Source organism: Siphateles boraxobius, unplaced genomic scaffold, assembly GCF_051911475.1.
Source record: "Siphateles boraxobius isolate OS27281-9 unplaced genomic scaffold, OSU_SipBor_1 527, whole genome shotgun sequence".
Classification (NCBI taxonomy): domain Eukaryota; kingdom Metazoa; phylum Chordata; class Actinopteri; order Cypriniformes; family Leuciscidae; genus Siphateles; species Siphateles boraxobius.
Window position 1 is genome coordinate 1 of NW_027509172.1, and position 9867 is coordinate 9867.

General features: G+C 43.2%; 1 long non-coding RNA gene across 1 annotated transcript; it reads right to left on the bottom strand.

Moving 5' to 3' along the window:
• Nucleotides 1-8884: 8884 nt before the first annotated feature.
• On the bottom strand, nt 8885-9239 carry LOC143713977 (uncharacterized). Its single transcript, XR_013195369.1, has 3 exons — nt 9192-9239; nt 8956-9138; nt 8885-8916 (listed from the first exon to the last, which is right to left on the bottom strand). It is a non-coding gene; the product is annotated as an uncharacterized LOC143713977 (long non-coding RNA).
• Between the last annotated feature and the right edge of the window lie 628 nt (nt 9240-9867).

A 9867-nucleotide genomic window follows, 5' to 3' on the forward strand; every position in this document is an offset into this window, starting at 1 on the left:
AGTCTTAGGAGGCTGTTGAAAAGATTATTTGTTTATAGTGAGAGACACTGCTTGAGTGGAGGAAGGGATGGTAACTTTGTCTGTCTTTTTGTTATCGGCCTGCTAAAGAACAAAATAGTGATAATGAACCAAAACAACCCAGCTGACCTTTCTAAGATGAAATGAATAATGAACAGACATGCTTTGTAACTGGTTAAGAGACCATGTAAAATTAGGTAAAAGCTACAGTAAAATGTGAAGTTTAAAATCTTACTTAAAATTTAAATCTTTTTAGAGATGATATAATGAAAAGCGAACATTAAAAATGAACAGTTAAAATATGTGTCTAATATGAGTGTGTGTGATGGTGACTGCACTCTATGTATTGTATGTGTTAGTTTGGGGTACTAATACTCCGCCTGAATAGTGTGTATATTGTGTCATTAACCTCTGGGATGAGGGTTTTATCATTACAGATGGGTTAAGGCAAATGACAAGTTTTAATGAAGCTAATAGTTTTGAATCAATCTGATGACAAGATGATGCAGAAAATGGGACGAGCTTTAAATGGATTAGTTATCCAGCTCTGTCTGCTACTGGTAATTATGAATCAATCTATGGATTAAAAGCATTTATGTAAATTGGATTTGTGAAGTGGTAGATCGTCGTAGATTTATGTAGATTTATGAATAATGTGAACAAAGGGGGAAAATGTTGTTTGACTGACATTGACCAGGTCTGTACAGCACGACCTGACCTGACAGAAACAATTGATGACTTCGAAAATGTTTGTAGATGACGGGCTTAAGAGACCAAACAACAGGCCTGAAAAGCAGGATACTCTGTAAGACTGAGGCCCGTTGCCCTCCAAATACTCTGATAAGAAGATGTGTTTGTGGCTTTAAGTAATATTTTTGTTTTAAGAGGCAGAGAAAGACAACGTTTGGGTTAGTGATGATGGCAAACTTTATCCAAACACCATTACGTTAGATTGATGCAAGAGTTGAATCATTGCATCAAAAAGGGGGTGGTAACAATTGGTAACTATTTTGATAACAATTGACAAAGTATGGTTTACTAGGGGACAATATATGTTGGGAAGACACTGAGCTTGACTGGGTAAAAGCCTGGCAAGAAGCCATTCTTCTCCCTAACAAAATTGCTGTCTGTAAGTGTGCCGCACACGCTGATAACAAAATTGCAGGACTGTTTCAACAAGAGACGCCAGGGCAGATGCAGCAGCGAAGGCCGTGGCAGCACAGTAGACAAAAGAAACTACGTGTACTTTTCTATCTGAAAATAACCTCAACATTTGTTTTTCTTTACAGAGCATGCAGACTTTTGATGCAGGGCAGAATGTGCCCAATAAAATAATGGTTATGGCTGAATTTGACTAACTATCCTGGCCTGGGTTATTATTGTGGCAGAAAGAAACAGGGCCACACCTGCACAGCGCATAACTTAAAATTTTCCTTTTGCAGGATGTCAGGATGGATTGAATCAAACAGAACTGATTCTGTTCCAAATGTATAAATGTTGTCTTGTTTACATAAGAAAAGTGGGTTGAAGGTTTTTCAGAGGGAAAGAACTCTGAGTGCTATTAAGTGAGGAAGAAATTATTTAGGGATAAGATGATTTGTAAAATGAGAAGAAACAGAGTTGAATTGGACAAGTGTTGAGAATAAACTTGAAATTCTTTATGCATATCATCAGCAAGGTGAACAAATGGTGAAAATTCCACAGGTCACACCAATAGGCACGACCGGCCAGACAAGCGGTCACTAACAAAACCTTAAGGTGTTCATTTACAGGTCAAAGCAGGAGATGGTTCACTCCAGTAGGGGTACATCGTGATCTAAGGGGCAAATCTGGTAATGATCAGAAAATGGTTGGAGAGTGGGACACCTGGGTCGAAGCCTCTCACCTTAGACCACACCGACAGGCCTCAACCATCATATAGAGGACAAAGTGAGGGGTCAAAGGCTCGTGCTAGTAACAGCCTCCCTCACCGGCGAGGGAAAGACTACGGCAACGACTCGCAAAGAGTCACCCTGGTGAAGACGGAATGTCCATGGGGCAAACGAGATGACCAACACACCTGGAGGAAGATGCACCAACTAATGGTTTGAGTTTAGCAAAGAATCTGTTTTTGTGATGATTTTGATGATTTTATTTGATTGAATCAAAATAGGGCTTAGATCCAATGATTTGATTGGTTAGGGATTTATTAGAAAATATTTCAGGTAAATTATAGGGATTATTATTGAAGAAACTTGATGATTAGGCTTTCCATTAAGGGTAAGAAAGGCCGATCATGGGAGAATATGTATGGTAATAAGCTAAAAGATGGTCCGTATTTGAAATATTAGAGTTAATTTTGAACAACTACATTGGTTAAAAGAATGGATAAAAAATATAAAACCTTTTCTGGATAGATTTTATTAAATATGGTGTTAAATAGAGCTTACTAAGTAAAACCATTGGCTGAATCGAGTTAAAAGTTAAGAAAATATGGTTAGAAAAATGGAGGCAATGTATGGAAATGGGCGTGGACTGATGGTAAATGGATAAGATTGGTTAATCTTTGGGGGGTTGGGGGTACTGTACTACCAATTTCAGCGATAGGATTATCAATGTTGTTATGTTTACCATGAATTATAATGTGTGTTTCCAGCTCAGTACAGAGACTGGTTAAAGCTGGGATGTCTGTTCTAGGATGAACAAAATATGATGATACAAGTAGTGGGAGCTACTGTGACATGGGTTAAAGTGTATGTTTCCTTTTCTTTTTCTTTCTTTCTATGAATGTTTTTGATATGAACAGAAGGTTAAAAGCTGTGGTTATCCGCTATGTGATGACGTACAAGGAGAGGGGTCGAAATGAGGGATTTTATTCTACTTTTATTTCTTCGTATTTGTTAGCCTGTTGAAATGCCATGTGGGTTTCAAGATGTGTAATGATAACCAGGGTGTTAAATTGATGTGTTTCCTACTTAAACTATACACTATTTCTTTTTTATACTGAGGTGACTGAGGGTCCGACCTAGGTCGGGAGTGCAATAACAGTGCTTATTCATTCAGCCCGGCCTCAGATAAAGTCTTTACTTGCTTGCTAATACTTAAGGGACTATCCCCACAAAAACAGCCTAAGCTTTTTACTTTTCCAAATGTTATTTCACAAATGTTTAAGAGAGTGGTCAGTTATGTGAAAACCAGAGATGAAGAGTATAAGTGTGATGAAATGACTTAAAATTTGTTCTATTATTTTTATTATTATGATTGGGTAATCTGAATGATAAAAAGGGGGGAATTGTTGTAGAAATTTTAATAGTCATTGATCCCAAACAGGTATCATAAGAGAAAGAACCTATTCAATGTATAAAAGTATATGTGTGTACGTGCTTGTGCGTGACTTTTCAGGAACATATGGGACAGGACCTCTGACCTTAGGGACGGTCAGTTTTGGCCAGTTTATTTCAGTACCAGTTTGTGTCTTTAAGTAGAAACTAAACAGCAGTAAGGACCTTATCTGGGTGGGTGAAAGGTACAGAGATTTGAGATTTTTTGGGTCGGATTTCAAGTTTCTCCAAACTCCCTGAAATTCACAGCACTGTCTGGGCACGTACAGATGAGTGCAGGAGCGCAGGTTTCAGCTCCAAATTGTGTCCAGAGGCTGAGATCTGGACGTCCCACGGACAATCTATCCCATTCAAAAATTTAGGCTGTTCGTGGACAGTGGAATTTCAGGGTTCTGAAGGCTGCAAATCGCTCAGGGGACCCCAGAGATTAACGTAAAATTGATATTTAATCAATTTTATTCATTTTTATCAGTCATTACATCAAAATATATAACAGCATCCCACCTGCAACTTATTTGATGGGGTGCAAATAGGCTGTCCGTGGTCAATTTATTAATAGGTCATATTTCATAATTACAGTGGTTTTATTAGGTGAAACCTACTGTACACCACACAGGGGGCACAATACTACACACTGATGTACATTAAAGCTATTAATTATGCATAATTAGCCTAAATATGGACTGTCCATGAACAGCCTAGTTGGACCCTGTCGAATAAGCTACAGGTGGGATGCTGTTTTTTACTTAGACATTTTCAGCGGGTGAATCCCCGTAATGATTAGGCGATTTCATCACATGTGGTGAAGTCCCACCTGCAACTTATTTGACAGGGTCCAAATAGGCTGTCCGTGGTCAATGCATTAACAGGTCATATTTCATAATTACAGTGGTTTTATGAGGTGAAACCTATTGTACACCACACAGGGGACACAATACAACACACTGATGTACATTAACGCTAATAATTATGCATAATTAGCCTAAAAATGGACTGTCCACAGACAGCCCATTTGGACCCTGTCAAATAAGTTACAAGTGTGCAAAGTAAGGGCCCACCTGTAACTTATTTGACGGGGTCCAAATAGGCTGTCCGTGGTCAATGCATTAATAGGTCATATCTCATAATTACAATGGTTTTATGTGGTCAAACCTACTGTAAACCACACTGGGGACACAATACAGCACACTGATGTACATTAAAGCTATTAATTATGCATAATTAGCCTAAATATAGACTGTCCATGAACAGCCTATTTGGACCCTGTCGAATAAGCTACAGGTGGGATGCTGTTTTTAACTTAGACATTTTCAGCGGGTGAATCCCCGTAATGATTAGGCGATTTCATCACATGTGGTGAAGTCCCACCTGCAACTTATTTGACGGGGTCCAAATAGGCTGTCCGTGGTCAATGCATTAATAGGTCATATCTCATAATTACAATGGTTTTATGTGGTCAAACCTACTGTAAACCACACTGGGGACACAATACAGCACACTGATGTACATTAAAGCTATTAATTATGCATAATTAGCCTAAATATGGACTGTCCATGAACAGCCTATTTGGACCCTGTCGAATAAGCTACAGGTGGGATGCTGTTTTTAACTTAGACATTTTCAGCGGGTGAATCCCCGTAATGATTAGGCGATTTCATCACATGTGGTGAAGTCCCACCTGCAACTTATTTGACGGGGTCCAAATAGGCTGTCCGTGGTCAATGCATTAATAGGTCATATCTCATAATTACAATGGTTTTATGTGGTCAAACCTACTGTAAACCACTCTGGGGACACAATACAGCACACTGATTTACATTAAAGCTATTAATTATGCATAATTAGCCTAAATATGGACTGTCCATGAACAGCCTATTTGGACCCTGTCGAATAAGCTACAGGTGGGATGCTGTTTTTAACTTAGACATTTTCAGCGGGTGAATCCCCGTAATGATTAGGCGATTTCATCACATGTGGTGAAGTCCCACCTGCAAATTATTTGACGGGGTCCAAATAGGCTGTCCGTGGTCAATGCATTAACAGGTCATATTTCATAATTACAGTGGTTTTATGAGGTGAAACCTACTGTACAACACACTGATGTACATTAAAGCTAATAATTATGCATAATTAGCCTAAAAATGGACTGTCCACGGACAGCATTTAGGGCACCCGTCAAATACTACGGACCCCAGTCTTTGCGGACCGTCTGAGGGACCCTGAGGGCCACAGATTTCAAATCGGAGCCATTCGGAGCTATTGGGACCGTTGCGTGGGGATGTCCACCAAACGCTATAAAAATGAATGGGATAAGTTGCACGTGTCAGTGGCTCCCGCGCGGCCCCCGGGGGTCCGAGGGGCCCCAAACTCTACAAAAAGTTGCGTCACGTGGCCCTCTGCGACAGACAGAGCGGGCTAGGTCGAGACATGCCAAGGTTATTTTTAGCTATTTTTTATGCACCTCTCTGTCTCCCATTGATCTCTATGGGAGCATGTGTCTGCAAGGGTTAATTCAGCAGTTAGGATTAGACGGCCTACTAGGCTCAGGAAGCATCTAGAGCCACGATACTCTGGGGCCCGATTCGGGGGCCCGTGGCAGTCGTCCGTGACCAATCTTGAGGTCCTGCGACCTTTTGACCCCTTAGGGCGACTATTATATGACGGGACGCATACGTCAGTTTCGGGCCGATCGGACCTTTCTGTCCACCCTTCACCGAGCACATGGTCCAATTAATGGCAGCCCTCTTGCACACACAGAAAGACATATGCTCATTAGAACCAAAGCGAGGAGATTTTTGCACAAAAAAAATGATACACTTGGAACCGATCTAGAACCCTGCGATCCGGGATCTAGAACCGGGGGCCCCTCGACTACCAGGGCGGCGAATTTGGAGGCGGTGCGACCTTTCGACCCCTGTATTTCAGGCCGCCCACGTGCAACTTGTTCAGTTCAAACTTCACAGGCGCTTCCAGGTCAAGGGGGTGTTTTTTGGCCAAACAAGCAGCTTTGGACGCGGAACTCTAGAACCCGTCCCAGGGGCCCGTGACGGGACGCATTCGTCAGTTTCGGGCCGATCGGGCGTTTCCTTCGAACCGTTTGGCTGAAACACATACTTGGAACCGATCTAGAACCACCAAACCCGTGATCTAGAACCGGGGGCCCCCGGAACACCGCCGTGCCGAATTTGGGGCCGCTGCGACCTTTCGACCCCTTTTGGCTCCTGTTTTTTTGACGTCCCACGTGCAACTTGTTCCATGGGGCTGTTGGTGGCCAATTAGCGCGAAAAAAGGTCAGAGGGACGCGGAACTCTAGAACCCTTCCCAGGGGCCCGTGACGGGACGCATACGTCAGTTTCGGGCCGATCGGACCTTTCTGTCCACCCTTCACCGAGCACATGGTCCAATTAATGGCAGCCCTCTTGCACACACAGAAAGACATATGCTCAGTAGAACCAAAAGTGAGGAGATTTTTGCACAAAAAAATGATACACTTGGAACCGATCTAGAACCCTGCGATCCAGGATCTAGAACCGGGGGCCCCTCGACTACCAGGGCGGCGAATTTGGAGGCGGTGCAACCTTTCGACCCCTGTATTTCCGGCCGCCCACGTGCAACTTGTTCAGTTCAAACTTCACAGGCGCTTCCAGGTCAAGGGGGTGTTTTTTGGCCAAACGAGCAGCTTTGGACGCGGAACTCTAGAACCCGTCCCAGGGGCCCGTGACGGGACGCATACGTCAGTTTCGGGCCGATCGGGCGTTTCCTTCGAACCGTTTGGCTGAAACACATACTTGGAACCGATCTAGAACCACCAAACCCGTGATCTAGAACCGGGGGCCCCCGGACCACCGCTGTGCCGAATTTGGGGCCGCTGCGACCTTTCAACCCCTTTTGGCCCCTGTTTTTTTGGCGTCCCACGTGCAACTTGTTCCATGGGGCTGTTGGTAGTCAATTAGAGCGAAAAAAGGTCAGAGGGACGCGGAACTCTAGAACCCGTCCCCGGGGCCCCCTAGACGGGACGTACGTGTCAATTTCGGGCCAATCGGACCACCGTCCACCAAGTACCTGTGAAATCGCATTGAATAAGTTGCACGTGTCACTGCAACTCGTTCGGCCCCTGGAGGTGCTAGGGGCCCGAAACTTCTTGGAAAGCTGCGTCACTCGGCCCCGGAAAGCATACAGAGAGGGGAACGTCTAGTCACACAAAAAAAACACTTGTTGCCCAATGTCCACAGAACACCTATGAAAATCAATGGGATAAGTTGTACGTGGGACGCTTTGCCGTTTGGCCCCCGGGGGCCCTGGCGGCCCCAAACTTGATCTGCCTGCTGTCACTGGGGCCCAGAAAGACCCTGGGGGATGGAGAAAGCTGAGTCATGTGTGGATCAGGCCGAACCGCCGAAACGCACACTTGGGAACCACGTAGAACCTTGAAACTAAGGATCTCGCCCCGGGGACCGCTGGGCTACCCTCACGCCGAATTTCGAGGCCCTGTGACTTTTCGGCTCAGAGTTAGAGACACAGTGACTTGAGACAAAAAACAGGTGGTTAGGGGTCAAAATAGGCACTTCGTGGTACTGAGGAAGACTGCGGTGAAGTTTAGGTGGTTAGGGGACCCCATAGGCACTTCGTGGCAATGAAGAAGAAAAAAGGTGGTTAGGGGTCAAAATAGGCACTTCGTGGTACTGAGGAAGGCTATGGTGAAGATTAGGTGGTTAGGGGACCCCATAGGCACTTCGTGGCAATGAAGAAGAAAATAGGTGGTTAGGGGTCAAAATAGGCACTTCGTGGTACTGAGGAAGACTATGGTGAAGTTTAGGTGGTTAGGGGACCCCATAGGTACTTCGTGGCAATGAAGAAGAAAATAGGTGGTTAGGGGTCAAAATAGGCACTTTGTGGTACTGAGGAAGACTATGGTGAAGTTTAGGTGGTTAGGGGACCCCATAGGCACTTTGTGGCAATGAAAAAGAAAATAGGTGGTTAGGGGTCAAAATAGGCACTTCGTGGTACTGAGGAAGACTATGGTGAAGTTTAGGTGGTTAGGGGACCCCATAGGCACTTCGTGGCAATGAAGAAGAAAATAGGTGGTTAGGGGTCAAAATAGGCACTTCGTGGTACTGAGGAGGACTATGGTGAAGAGTAGGTAGTTGGCGGACCCCAAAAGCACTTGGTGGACGCCCACGTGGTGCAATGGCACCCCCAGAGGCGTCCACAGAGAGCCTATGCTAATATATGCTAATCTCGGCCACTTTATATGCGATTTTGGAAAAGTGACACGGCACCACTGAATAAGCTGCTCGTGTCGTCCATTTCGAGCACGCGGACCTCGAAGTGTCGGTGCTGACAATGGCAACTTACATGAATGGGGAAAATACCACGAACAGCTTGACTTCCCTTACTAATCTTTCTTTCTTTTTAACTGGTCTATCTTTCTTTCTAACTAAGCTTTCTTTCTTTCTTTCTTTCTAACTAATCTATCTTTCTTTCTAACTAATCTATCTTTCTTTCTTTCTAACTAATCTATGTTTCTTTCCTTCTTTCTAACTTATCTTTCTTTCTTTTTTCTTTCTAAATAATCTTTCTTTGTTTCTAACTATTCTTTCTTTCATTCTAACTAAACTTTCTTTCTTTTTCTTTCTAACTAATCTAACTAATCCATTTTTCTTTCTTTCTAACTTATCCATCTTTCTTTCTTTCTAACTTATCCATCTTTATTTCTTTCTAACTTATCCATCTTTCTTTCTTTCTAACTAATCCTTCTTTCTTTCTTTCTTTCTTTCTTTCTTTCTTTCTTTCTTTCTTTCTTTCTTTCTTTCTTTCTTTCTTTCTTTCTTTCTACCTAATCTTTCTTTCTACCTAATCTTTCTTTCTAACCTCTCTATCTTTCTTTCTTTCTAACTAATCTTTATTTCTTTCTAACTAATCTTTCATGCTTTCTAACTATTCTTTCTTTCTTTCTAACTAATCTTTTTCATGAATTTGAACTTATGAACTCATGAATTTATACACTTATGAATTTTCCTAAATTCATACACTTATGAACTTTTAATTTCATAAATAGTTCACCATAGCAACCACCCATAACACCCTAGCAACCACCCAAAATACCTTACAACACCCTAGCAACACCATAGCAAACACCCAGAACACCCTAGCAACTGCCTAGCAACCACCCAAAACACCCTAGCAACCACCCAGAACACATTAAAACACCCTAGCAACACCATAGCGACCACCCAGAACACCCTAGCAATCGCCTAGCAACCATCCAGAACACCCTAGCAACTGCCTAGCAACCACCCAAAACACCATAGCAACTGCCTAGCAACGACCCAAAATACCTTAAAACACCCTAGCAACACCATAGCAACCACCCAAAATAGCCTAGAACACCCTAGCAACACCATAGCAACCACAAAGAACACCATAGAACACCCTAGCAACCATCTAGAACACCCTAGCAACCGCCTACCAACTACCCAGAACACCCTAGCAACTGCCTAGCTACTACCCAGAACACCTAAAAACACCC